The sequence below is a fragment of the Carcharodon carcharias genome, chromosome 13 (genome assembly GCF_017639515.1).
Source record: "Carcharodon carcharias isolate sCarCar2 chromosome 13, sCarCar2.pri, whole genome shotgun sequence".
NCBI lineage: Eukaryota > Metazoa > Chordata > Chondrichthyes > Lamniformes > Lamnidae > Carcharodon > Carcharodon carcharias.
This window is the reverse complement of record NC_054479.1, coordinates 56,501,386-56,515,468: the sequence shown is the minus strand read 5'-3', so window position 1 is coordinate 56,515,468 and position 14,083 is coordinate 56,501,386. Positions and strand designations below refer to the sequence as shown.

Below are 14,083 nucleotides of genomic sequence, written 5' to 3'. Positions count from 1 at the left end.
ACATCAGAGATCACAGTACCGAGCGGTCAACCCAACATGCTTGCAACCCTTAAAAACAATGACAAAAATTACCCAGCCAATTTCTTGGGATTTCAATAAATTTGTCCTTTCAGTGGCACCGTTCGCGCAAAATTTTCCACTACATCTTTAACTCTTTTCTATGCGTATAGAGAAACGAAATCAGGGCGAAACAAACACGTGGCCTAATATATTTGCGGAATTTTGGGCATAAGTAAGCTTTGGATATTCGTTCCTGAGAGATTGACATCATCCGCATATACAGCAGTTATTGTCCACCCTCAATTTATCTTGAGAAAGTGGTGGTGAACCGCGAGCTGAAGCTGTAAAATGACGATTTGCTGGAAAATTCCTATGTGATTGCACTTGAGCAACTAGCCCAGAGAACAGTGTTGCACCGCGAAAGGTGTCAAAGCCTCCTTCAGACAGAGACACTTCAAAGGAAAAGATGCCATGCAAAAACTAAACTGCAATCTCCTGTGATTGTGGAGATAATGAAGGCTGATTACCATCTCCTGTGAGTTATATCCCAGACATGGTATGAGTTGAAAAGAAAGCAGATCTGGGTGAAAGACGCGCTTGTTGTTTTCCCTTCCAGGAATACAGAAGAAAAAGGGTTAAAAATCCAACTGCATCCCTCATGTCTGTGTGTTAATTTTGGTGTTCCAGGCCTGGTGTACACGGGTGTGCTGTGAAGGCCACAGCTGAAGAACATTAACTAGGCATCCCTGTGCTTACAGGTAAAAAAATATATATATTTGCTGGAAGCAAGTCACAGTCAGCAAAGCCACAGTCAAAAAGGAAGCAGGGCAATTCCTTTCAGCTAACCTGCAGATCAATAATCTCCAAACCAGCTGGTCACCTCCCACAGTTTTTGCTTCTATGCCCTGTTAAATTAAAAAAAACATGTCTTACTTAAAAGTTCACCATGTCTATAAGTAATTTGGGCTATGGTCTGCTGTCATGACAATATGACTGGCCCAGTTCAGTTTCTGGCCAATGGTAATGATCAAGATGTTGATAGTGAGGGATTCAGTCATGGTAATGCCATTTAACGTCAAGGGGTGACGTAAATGGGTTCTCTCTTGATGGTGATGGTCATTGCCTGGCACTTGTGTGGCACAAATGTTACATGCCACATATCAGCCCAAGCCTGAATGCTGTTCAGATCTTGCTGTATATTGACAAATTGATGTGGTATCTGACGAATTGTGCAATTATCAGTGAACATCCTCATTTATGACTTTATGAAGGAGGCCATTGATGTAACAGCTGAAGATGTCTGGGTCCAGGTCATTACCCTGAGGAACTGCTGCAGCAATACCTTGGGACTTTGGCCTGCAACAACCACAACCATCTTCCTTTCTGATGGGTATGACTCCAACCTTTGGAGTTACCCCCGATTCTCATTGACTTGAATTTTAGTAGAGCTCGGTGATGCAACTGGGTCTAATATTAGGTTTTTAGCTGAAACTATTCTTGCACCGAATATAGCGGCTTTGAGTAACAAATGAAGTTCAGTCCGAATACTGGTTTAAACTGAGCGCCCAGGGTGAATGGCTGCGCAGTGGGGAAGCACTTCATTTATTGCGCGTTCGTTAATTGTGGCGCAACCTATGTAAGGCTTCGAATTAACAAAGCTGCCCATAAGTAAGACATGTACACTTCTCTAATGCAGCGCTTGCGGGTTTGCAATTAAACAGCGAGTCACGTCCAGGTCCTTTCTGTAATGAAGGAAACATTGCCAAGTTTCACGTCAACGCAGAGTCTTTTTAAAACCAACGTGTGTGAACATAAGATCAGTGGCATTATTAAATTATTTCACTGTGCTCGAACTTTTCACATTGTCAGATTGCCCTGTGTATTGAGCATGCGCCCTCGGACAGAAACTTCGTGTTATTTCTGCTGTTGAAATCGGACCTGAGTTATTGGTACTTTCGATGCACAGACCAGTAATCAGAGAAGTCAGAATGTGACTCAAAGTAACAATTCCGTTGTATGAATAGTGTTGATCATATTTAATCGTTACGCTTTCGACTTTAATGATGGAAGCAAATTCGCCCAAATTCTAACACACGCTCGAGAAGATATATAAATGTAAATCTTCTACACAAGCAACTTGAATATGCAGCTTAACTTGGTCGACAGTGTATAACTGGTGAGGGAAGAATCTCACAGGGCGAAACTACCTGAGCAAGTGCACCTACACTGTTCAGGGTTATAACATCAAGGCTCATTAGTAAAATCTGGTTGCATGGTTTGTTGTCAAACTGATCAGAATTTCATCACATTGTAACTCATTTGAGAAAATGTAATATATGTTCAGTGTTTCCAATTTGTTTCTAATTGTCGCCATCACGGCAGCTATATAATCCCCGTGTTATAGTCAGCAATCCATTTACAGCTAAGATGTATTTTATATTACTCTGGCGTGGTATTACGAAATATGATCTAAATGTTTTGTTTTCTGTAAACGTGGACAGACCCAATGTATCAACTCCAGTCGCCATTAACACTGAACTGCGCTTCTTCAGATCCAAAACTCCCATCGGCCTCCTTCCCTCTGATGAATATACCCACAAAGCAGAGGGATATATTTCTTATATTGAATGGAATGGCAAAATTCGTATTACATTACTTTGAAAAAATCGCATGTGTCAACCAACGGAATTCCCTAAAACTACTAAACTTTTTTCTTTTACAGATCCTCAGAAACCATCGGTCTCCGTCCTTCCGCCTTCATCGGATCAAATCACAGCGAAGAACAAGGCGACCCTGGTGTGTTTGGTGAGCGGTTTTATCTCTGGAGCTGTGGAGATTGAGTGAACTGTAGATGGCAGTGTCAGAGGCAATGGGGTTGAGACCAGTCGGATCCAGCAGGAGACGGACAACACGTTCAATGTGAGCAGTTATCTGACCCTGTCAGCCTCAGACTGGAACTCACATGAGATTTACTCCTGTCTGGTTAAACACGAGACTCAGGCAAACCCGTTCCGAGCATACATCTCAAGATCCAACTGTATGTGATTTCGCAAACTGTACTTGACCCAGCTGAGAATGTTTGTTCATTCCTATTAATTTCTTTCATGTGACAAAAACGGGAGAAATTGATTGCATTTCGGAGATTTAAGCAAATGGCCATTGCAGTTGAAGAGTCATACGGACTCGAAACTTTAATCGTGTTCCTCTCTGCAGATGCTGTCAGACCTGCTGAGTTTTTCCAGGTATTTTTATTTTTGTTTTTGTTTTGGATTTCCAGCATCCGCAGTTTTTTGTTTTTATATTATTGCAGTTGGAGCATCGTTTTGTAAGAATTTCTATTTTTAAAGTTCTTCCACCGGAAGATTGCAGGTGTTAAGTGAAAAGTCAATGTTCATTAATTCACGGTTATGCATCCGGGAAAGTTAATTAAAGGCAGTAATATGGTTATGGCATCTTAAGTAATTAATTACTATTAGACTTTCCTATACAGCTGCTCAATAAAATAAATGGCCGAATATCAAATACAGCGCCGTTTCGTGTCTTTTATTTCTGATGAAAAATATCTGAAGTCTATTATGTTAGGCTGACGCAAGGATCAGGACTTGCGCTTCCACCGTTTAAAATATATTTGGAATCGTCTACCCCAGAGAGCTGTGGATCTGCAGCCGTTGTGAATAATCAAGACAGAGATTCACAGGTTTGGGGTATTAAGCGAGTTAACGGATTTGGGGATAGTGCAGTAAGGTGGAGTTGAGGTACAAGATCAGCCATGACCTGGTTGAATGGCGCAGCAGACTCGAAGGGTCGAACGGTCTCTTCCTGCTCCCTTTTCTTATTTTCAGGCACTAAGTGTTTGGTGTTTATTTTTGATTAAGGAAATAGGAAGGGTTTTTAAAAACTAGCTTTACCCATCAGACGTTTCGATATTATTAAGGTTAAGTTTATAAAGAGTGCGCGAAGATTTCTCAAAACAAATTCCACAACTGTTATGGAGTCAGATGAAGCACTTCTACACACCCTGACACCACAGTAAATGTGTGTGTGCCTGTGTGTGCGTAGATATATATTTCCAAAAGAACACAATGCCAGAGGATTGTGGGTGGGGTGGGGATCCAAGTGATCCATACTGTAAGCGGAAAAAGACGTGTCATAAAAACAGACTGCAAACGTTTCTAAATGTATATAAATAGGAATAGGGCGATGAATACAAATGTGGGGAAGTTTTGGCAAAGACAGGTGAAATCAACATGGAGATGAAGGAATAGGCAGAGACATTAAACAAAAACTGGATATCTGTTATCAAGATAGAAGCCACAATCCAGGAATAATTAGGAACCGATAGTGTGCGAGAAGAAGAAAGCTAAATAAATCAGGATTAATTAGTAAGTACTTCAGGTGAAATTAATGGGAATAAATTGTGATGAACCCCCTGGACCTGACGAGCTGCATCTTAGAGTTTTACACGAGGTAGCTGCAGAGATGCGTTGATATCGAGCTTCTGGGGTCTCTTGGGTTCTAGAACAGTTCCAAGGATTGTAAGGTAGCAAACATAACCCTGATATTCCAGAAAGGAGGAATAAAGAAAATAGGAGACCAACAGCCAGTTAGCCTATCACCAGTTGTAGAAAAAATGCTACAATCTTCTTTTTAGGGGCATAATAACCTAGTACTGAGATGTCAGTAGTAAGAAGGATAATGTGGAACCAGTGGAGTTAGTTTATTAGGATTTTGCAGAATTAAACATTAAGTCAGGTGGCACACAAAAGTTCATTACACAAAACTAGAGCCCAGGGGATTGGGCATGAAAGGTCCGAGGAATACTCTGGTACAAAATTTCAATACTTGGGGTCCAGATGCAATATTCAAGTGGTTCCTTTATTACGCATGCGGGGAGCAAACGCTGGGCAGTCCAGGCCCTTCTCCACCGAGGTTTCAAATGAGCAGAATTTATATATCTTTTACTATCAGTTACAATTTAATGGTATTCATTAGACAAAGGCCACAGCCCAATGCCCAATGACACCCCGCACCCACCCCCCTCCCCTCTCCTCCCACCACCAACACCCCCCCCCCCCCGCGGGTTGATAATTGTGTTCCTGTTCAGTAATTGCAGTGCAGAGACTGGGCATTGTCTTTTTTGAAGATGGCTATCAGATGGTGCGAAATGGCCTTCCCCATTTCCTGCGGTCTGTCCACAAGAATGACCCAAACCTCCCTGTCGCTTGCCATTTTAACACTCCACCCTGCTCTCTTGCCCACATGTCTGTCCTTGGCTTGCTGCATTGTTCCTGTGAAGCCCATCACAAACTGGAGGAACAACACCTCATCTTCCGACTAGGCACTTTACAACCTTCCGGACTGAATATTGAATTCAACAACTTTAGGTCTTGAGCTCCCTCCTCCATCCCCACCCCCTTTCTGTTTCCCCCTTCCTTTTTTTTCCAATAAATTATATAGAATTTTCTTTTCCCACTTATTTCCATTATTTTGAAATATTTTAAAATCTTTTATGCTCTCCCTCCACCCCCACTAGAGCTATACCTTGAGTGCCCTACCATCCATTCTTAATTAGCACATTCGTTTAGATATTATCACCAACTTTAACACCTATGTGTTCTTTTGTTCTGTTGTTGTTGACATCCTTTGATGATCTGCTTCTATCACTGCTTGTTTGTCCCTACAACCACACCCCCCCCTCCACTTCTCTCTCTCTCTCTCTCTCCCTCTCCCCCCGCCCCCCCCCCCCACCACACACACACACACACACACCTTAAACCAGCTTATATTTCAGCTCTTTCTTGGACTCGAACTCAAGTTCTGTCGAAGGGTCATGAGGACTCGAAACGTCAAATCTTTTCTTCTCCGCCGATGCTGCCAGACCTGCTGAGTTTTTCCAGGTAATTCTGTTTTTGTTTTGGATTTCCAGCATCCGCAGTTTTTTTGTTTTTATCTCTGTGTTTAATTGACTGCCACTGCTCTTCAAGAAATGCCTACCTCCTTGAAGAAGTTTTGTTCTTTTCTGCGACAAGATTTCGGTACCTCTCTTTTGCCTTGCTCACCTTCATTGCTTTCCATTTCCCTCCTGGAGTTTGACAAGGTGTTTACTAAAACCTGCTTTCACAGCCATATCTCCTTTCTCAGTGACTGCCTCCATCTCCGACTTACCCCACGTGGATTTCAACTGAAATTCCACCCCTCATGTTTCGAACCCACCCAGGATTACAGGTATCTCCGGGACATAAAACGTTTCTCGGACTGCTGATCCCTTCACATTCTGAAATCCACACTCAATGCCATGCACCGCCATATGAACACACTCGATCTCTCCCTCCAGCAGCACCGCCGTACCCTTTTTCAAAGCTGCACGTGCCCCCAGTTTCATTTTATTCTTCGGCTCATCCGACGCCTCAACAAGAAACTTTTTCTCTTTCTCTCAAGTGCTAAGGAACGCAAGTTCCAACAACTCATCGACACCAACACCCATCTAGGACCCTGCCCATCCCTCCGTCCCCACCTCATCTTCCAATCCCAGCCCCAGCCGTGTATTCACTATACCCACTGACCCTCCCCTCTCCGATGCTGAATGTTCAGTGCTCAGCAAAGGACTTAGTTTCATACCCTTACGCCCTCAGCTCAATGAATTTCGGGCTCGGCATGATGCTGAACTCTTCTTCCGCCTTCTTCATCTCCGGGCTCACTTCTTTGGGCAGGAGTCCTCTCCCAGTTCAATGGATCCTTTTACCCATCTCCAATATTCTCCCTCCACCTGGACTCCTCCCTCTGGATTCTTACCTTCTCTTGATCTTTTCATTGAGAACTGTCGGCGCGACATTAGTCATCTCAATTTCTCTGCTCCTCTCACCCATTCTAACCTGTCTCTCTCTGAACTTACTGCACTCCATTCTCTCAGGTCCAATCCTGACATTATCATCAAACCCGCTGACAAGGGTGGTGCTGTTGTGGTCTGGCACACTGACCTCTACCTCACGGAGGCTGAGCGTCAACTTGCAGACACTTCCTCCTACCTCTCCCTGGACCATGACCCCACCACTGAACATCAAGCCATTGTTTCCAGGACTGTCACTGACCTCATCTCCTCTGGGGATCTTCCTCTCACAGCTTCCAACCTGATAGTCGCCCAACCTCGGACAGCCCGCTTCTATCTCCTACCCAAAATCCACAAACAGAACTGCCCTGGTAGACCAATCATCTCAGCTTGCTCCTGCCCCACAGAACTCATTTCTCGTTATCTTGACTCCCTTCTCTCTCCCCTTGTCCAGTCCCTTCCCACCACATCCGTGATTCCTCTGACACCTTATGTCACATCAACAATTTCCAGTTCCCTGGCCCCAACCGCTTCCTCTTCACCATGGACGTCCAATCCCTCTACACCTCCATCCCCCACCAGGATGGTCTGAGGGCCCTTAGCTTCTTCCTCGAACAGAGGCCCGAACAATCCCCATCCACCACTACTCTCCTCCGTCTGGCTGAACTTGTTCTCACACTGAACAACTTCTCCTTCAACTCCTCTCACTTCCTCCAAATAAAAGGTGTGGCTATGGGTACCCGCATGGGCCCCAGCTATGCCTGTCTCTTTATGGGGTATGTGGAACATTCCTTGTTCCAGTCCTACTCCGGCCCCCTTCCACAACTCTTTCTCCGGTACATCGATGATTACTTCGGTGCTGCTTCATGTTCTCATCGGAACTTAGAAAAATGTATTAATTTTGCTTCCAATCTCCACCCCCCCATCATTTACACGTGGTCCATCTCTGACACTTCCCTTCCCTTCCTTGACCTCTCTGTCTCAATCTCTGGTGATAGACTGTCCACCAATATCCATTACAAACCCACCGACTCGCACAGCTACCTCGACTACAGCTCCTCACACCTGGCTTCCTGTAAGGACTCCATCCCATTCTCTCAGTTCCTTCGCCTCCGTCGCAACTGTTCTGATGATGCTACCTTCAAAAACAGTTCCTCTGACATGTCCTTCTTCTTCCTTAACCGAGGTTTTCCACCCACGGTCATTGACAGGGCCCTCAACCGTGTCCGGCCCATCTTCCACGAATCCGCCCTCATGCCTTCTCCTCCCTCCCAGAAACATGATAGGGTCCCCCTTGTCCTCACTTATCACCCCACCAGCCTCTGCATTCAAAGGATCATCCTCCGCCATTTCCGCCAACTCCAGCATGATGCCACCACCAAACACATCTTCCCTTCACCCCCCCCTATTGGCATTCCATAGGGATCGCTCCCTCCGGGACACCCTGGTCCACTCCTCCATCACCCCCTACTCCTCAACCCCCTCCTGTGGCACCACCCCATGCCCACACAAAATATGCAACACCTGCCCCTTCACTTCCTCTCTCCTCATCGTCCAAGGGCCCAAACACTTCTTTCAAGTGAAGCAGCATTTCACTTGCATTTCCCCCAACTTAGTCTACTGCATTCGTTGCTCCCAATGTGGTCTCCTCTACATTGGAGAGACCAAACGTAAACTGGGCGACCGCTTTGCAGAACACCTGCAGTCTGTCCGCAAGAATGACCCAAACCTCCCTGTCGCTTGCCATTTTAACACTCCACCCTGCTCTCTTGCCCACATGTCTGTCCTTGGCTTGCTGCATTGTTCCAGTGAAGCCCAACGCAAACTGGAGGAACAACACCTCATCTTCCGACTAGGCACTTTACAACCTTCTGGACTGAATATTGAATTCAACAACTTTAGGTCTTGAGCTCCCTCCTCCATCCCCACCCCCTTTCTGTTTCCCCCTTCCTTTTTTTTCCAATAAATTATATAGAATTTTCTTTTCCCACTTATTTCCATTATTTTGAAATATTTTAAAATCTTTTATGCTCTCCCTCCACCCCCACTAGAGCTATACCTTGAGTGCCCTACCATCCATTCTTAATTAGCACATTCGTTTAGATAATATCACCAACTTTAACACCTATGTGTTCTTTTGTTCTGTTGTTGTTGACATCTTTTGATGATCTGCTTCTATCACTGCTTGTTTGTCCCTACAACCACACCCCCCTCCACTTCTCTCTCTCTCTCTCCCTCCCCCGCCACCCCCCCCCCCCCCCCCCCCCCAACCACACACACACACACACACACACACCTTAAACCAGCTTATATTTCAACTCTTTCTTGGACTCGAACTCAAGTTCTGTCGAACGGTCATGAGGACTCGAAACGTCAACTCTTTTCTTCTCCGCCGATGCTGCCAGACCTGCTGAGTTTTTCCAGGTAATTCTGTTTTTGTTTTGGATTTCCAGCATCCGCAGTTTTTTTGTTTTTATTTTTTTTCCCCATTTCTTGATTGAGTTATTCCGTGTCCCCGCCCGTGTGTCTCCCATTTCCTAATTGCAAATTTACAGCTGAGCCCTTTGTAGAAGTTTTTAGCTTTCATGTAAGGCTGTTATTGTGTATGCTTTGGTGCTCTGGTCCTGGCTAGCACTTTAAAATAAATCCAAATTTTCTGCATCTTCAGGCGCAATATATTAGCATGAATTGAGATTGGTGAATGGTCAGAAATTAAGTAGGAATTTATGGATCCTTTTCGGGTTGGCAGGCTGTAACGAGCAAGGATCAATACCTGGGCCTCCCCAATTACCAATAAATTTGGAATATTTGGAATTCTTTACCCCAAGGAGCCGTGGAAGAGCAGCCGTTGTATAGATTCAAGACAGAGATTGATAGAATTTTAAACGGATTGACGAATTTGGGGGTAGAGCAAAAAGTGGAGTTGAGTTAGATGATCTTGTTGAATGGTGCAGCAGACCCGAAGGGCCAAATGGCCTCTTCCTGGTCCCATCCCTTACATTCAGGCATTGCGTTTTTTGGTGTTGATTATTGACGAAGAAAATAGGAAGGTTTTTTTTAAAAAAAAACTGGCTTTACGCATCAGACGTTTCGATATTATTAAGGCTAAGTGTATAAAGAGTGCGCGAAGATTTCTCAAAACAAATTCCACTACTGTTATGGGGTCAAATGAAGCACTTCTACACACTCTGACACCACAGACAACTCTGTATGTGTGCGCAAGTATGATATATTTCCAAAAGAACAGCATGCCAGAGGATTAGGAGGACCAAGAGAACCATACTGTAAGCGGAAAGAATAGACTAGCACTTGTCATAAAAACAAATTGTAAACGTTTCTAAATGTATATAAATAGGAAGAGGGTGATGAATATAAATGTGGGGAAATTAGTGGCAAAGACAGGTGAAATCAGAATAGAGATGAAGGAATAGGCAGATACATTAAACAAAAACTGGATATCTGTTATCAAGATAGAAGCCACGAAAGACAATCCGGAAATAACTCGGAACCAATGGTTTGCGAAAAGGAGAAAGATTTTTAAAATTGGCTTCACCCATGTAAATCACGCACGCTAAAGGGGTTTGCTAAAACCAAATTAGAACCGTTTGAGCAAGATTTTAACATAAGCAAACCTCTGCTTTCGGACGGATTGTGCGCGTGTTTGATGATGAGCCGTTTGTCCAGGCTCGGTTCTGTGGCTGCACATCTGCGATATCTCATGTGCAAGCCGAAGAACTCTGTTAATGATAGTAGAGTGGCAGCTGCAGGCACTTAACAAATACATTGATAAATGGATCAGGGTTTGAATTTTAAAAAAACTATGCCTCGTTTTCCGGTTGCTTAAATGAATTAAAAGCATTTCTACAACATTGCATTTATTTAATCTCGCCTGACACTGCAGGCAGTGCTATGTTTTGGATGAGACATCAACCCGAGTCTTCAATTGCTCTCCCAGGTGGATGCAAAACAAGATCCCTGATACTATTAGAAGAAAAACAAGGGAAGTTATCCTTAGTGTCTTGAATCAATATTTAACCCCCAATGAACAGCACTAGAAATGATGATGTTGTCAGGATAAAGTTTCTGCTGGCGGAAGTTTGCTGTTACAAATTAGCTGCCGTGATCCCCAGGTCACAACAGGGACTACACATCAAAAAGTATTTCATTGACTGTGAAGCGCTCCAGGATTTTCTGATATCGCCATATAATTACAAGGAGGAATATTGGCAGGAACATGGGAAAAGATGGGGAGAGTGGGATTTACTGATTTCCTCTTCCCAAAAGCCATTGCAGACGCGAAAGGCTGAATGGCCTCCTTCTGTTCTGTACTCCCACTCTATGATTCGAAATGATAAACCCACACGGTGGTATGGAAATGTGAAACACTACGGACCCAAACTCAGATTATTCGTGACTCCAGATATAACACTATAGTGGTGAGAAGCTATTTCTGGAGATGTTCTGGTTCTCATTCCGTAGATGAGAGCGGATATCGATAGATTTCTAGATATTAAACATATAAAGAGATAAGGGGAAAATGCGAAAAAAATAGCATTGAAGGAGAAGATCAGCCATGATCTAGTTCAAAGGCGGAGCAGACTCGTGGGGCCGAACGGCCTACTCCTGCTCCTATTTCTTATGTTCCTATAAAACAGGAGGTAAGGGAAGACAGCCTCACCTGGGTGGACAACAATCATTGGAGAAAGTTGGGGTGTGTAACCATGTCAAGGGCAGCAGAGAGGTCGAGAAGGGAAAGGAAGAATTCTGAACCAGTCAATCACAGAGAATGTAATTGGTTACCTTGTTTAAGGATGTTATATTGCTAAGACAGGGGTTGAAACTTGATTGCAAAGATTCAAACCTGGAATTGCGCAAAAGATAGGCATGAATTTGGGAGACGACAACATGTTCAAGGATAAAAGCAAAATACTGCAGATGCTGGAAACCTGAAACAAAAGTGGAAAATGCTGGAAAACAACTCAGCAGGTCTGACAGCATCTGTGGAGCGAGAAACAGAGTTGATGTTTCGAGTCTGTATGACCCTTCTTCAGGGCTAGAGAGAAGTAGAAACGTGTTGAAATTTATACTGTTTAAGGGAGGGGGGAGGTAGAGCTGGATGGAAGGCCAGCAATAGGTGGGGCAAAGGAGAGATTGATAAAGGTGTCATAAACAAAAGGACAAAGGGAGTGTTAATGGCAGTGGTAAAGGCTAAAAAAAGGTGCTGATAGTGGCATAAAGGTATGAAAGCAGAATGTGACAATAGCAAGACAAGGATAAGCACTCTGAAAAGAACAACAGGAACAAGTAACAGATGGCCGGGTGGAGTGGGGGGAGGGGTGGTGGGGGAATAAGGGATTGAAAATGGGATAAGAAGGGGGGATAAAAAGGAAGATAAAGTAATGAATAAATGAATGAAAATAAAAATGAATAACATTAAAAATAAGTGAATAATAAATAAAAATGAATTTAGGAAAAGGGATAAAAACGGGGTGTAGATAGACGAGAGAGTTCATGGTCTGAAGTTGTTGAACTCAATACCAAGTCCAAAAGGCTGTAAAGTGCCGAATTGCAAGATGAGGTGCTGTTCCTTCAGTTTGCGTTGGGCTTCACTGGGACATTGCAGCAGGCCAAGGGCAGACATGTGGGCATGAGAGCAGGAAGGTGTGTTGAAATGGCAAGCAACAGGAAGGTCTGGGTCATGCTTGCGGATAGCTGAAGGTGTTCCACAAAGTGGTCACCCAGTTTGTGTTTGGTCTTCCCAATGTAGAGGGGACTGCATTGGGAGCAGCAAATGTAATCTACCAAATTGAAGGAGGTGCAAGTGAAGCACTGCTTCACCTGAAAGGAATGTTTGGGCCCTTGGGCAGTGAGAGGGAGGAGGTAAAGGGGCATGTGTTGCACCTCTGTGATTGCATGGGAAGGTGCTGTGGGAAAGGGATGAGGAGTTGGGGGTGATGGAGCAGTGGACCAGGGGGTCCTGGAATGTTGTATGCCCCAAAGATACCTGTAATCCTGGGTGGATTCGAAAAATGAGGGATGGAACTTCAGTTGGAATCCACGTGGGTTAAGTCAGAGAGTTGCTGAGCAAGAAAATATGGCTGGGAAAGTGAGTTTTAGCAAACACCTTGTCAAACAACTGGAGGGAGATGTTGAAGGAATTTGCAAATGGGGTAGTAAGTTACAAGCATTGAAGTGTTGAGCATATTATTTTGAAGACAGCAGTGATGATAGCAGCTTTTCAAGGCAGGAGCGAAGTAATGCTCGAGGTGAGACATTTCCAATATTAGCTAGCAAGGGGCCAAGAAGTGATATGGGGTGATCAGATGGGTCTTGTTCAGAAATCAGGGGAAATAAATACATGAGCTCTTCATACTAGGCAATGGCAAGTAAATAAAACGATGATCCGAATTTCACGCTTGGCATGCGCGTTAAGTCGGCGGAAGCGGATGTGGAGTTTGTTCCTGGCCGTGGTCACGTTGCACATATGATTTCACGCTGGATGGCTAATTAAGGTCCGTCCTCTGCGGGAAGGGCTGGGTGTGGGCGGGAACCTGTAGGGCGCCGGGTCCAATGGCGACCCAGCAGGCGCTTTAAAACCAGCAGAGCCAGCTGCTAGGGAGAATGTTTGCAGTCTGTCCAGAGACCATTTCATTCAAACAAGGGCCTCACCAGTGGCTGAAAACGTCAGGAGGGCGGATAAGTCAGGTGGGCGCTCGGCCCCACCGTTTCTTGGCTCAGTGGGGGCATTCAATACACCGACGGCCGCCGTGATCGGCATCGTACCACGATTTCACGCTGGTGGGCCAATTAAGGCCTGCTCAGCATGAAATGCGAGCGGCAGCGCTGAGGGCTGCCTGTGGGGGAGGGGAAGCGGGCGGAGCGTGAACTTTGTGCAGAGCTGCCTCAGGAAGATGAAGTGCTGTTTAAAAAAAGTAACTAAAAGTGTCATAAAACATGTCCCCTTATGTGACTCCGTCACATGGACAGGGACATGTTTTTAATTCAAGTGCAAAATTTATTTTTGATTTCTATTTGCTTTAGGAAACCTCATCCCGCCCTTGGATGAAGTTTCCTAATAAGTGTAAAGGCTGCTTGGCCTTTACGTCTGTCCACCAACCGTAAGTTTGGACGGGCAGCATCAATTTGAATTTAATCACCCTTTTCAAGGCATTAACAGGTATTTTAATTGTCAGCATGTGTGCTGATGACTCTGGCACACGCCTGCTGAATGAAATATCGCAGGACTACCTGATGATG

General features: G+C 44.6%; 1 pseudogene; it reads left to right on the top strand.

Annotated features, from left to right (window-relative positions):
• Positions 1 to 14,083, top strand: part of LOC121286058 — a 66,511-nt pseudogene that overhangs the window by 37,389 nt on the left and 15,039 nt on the right.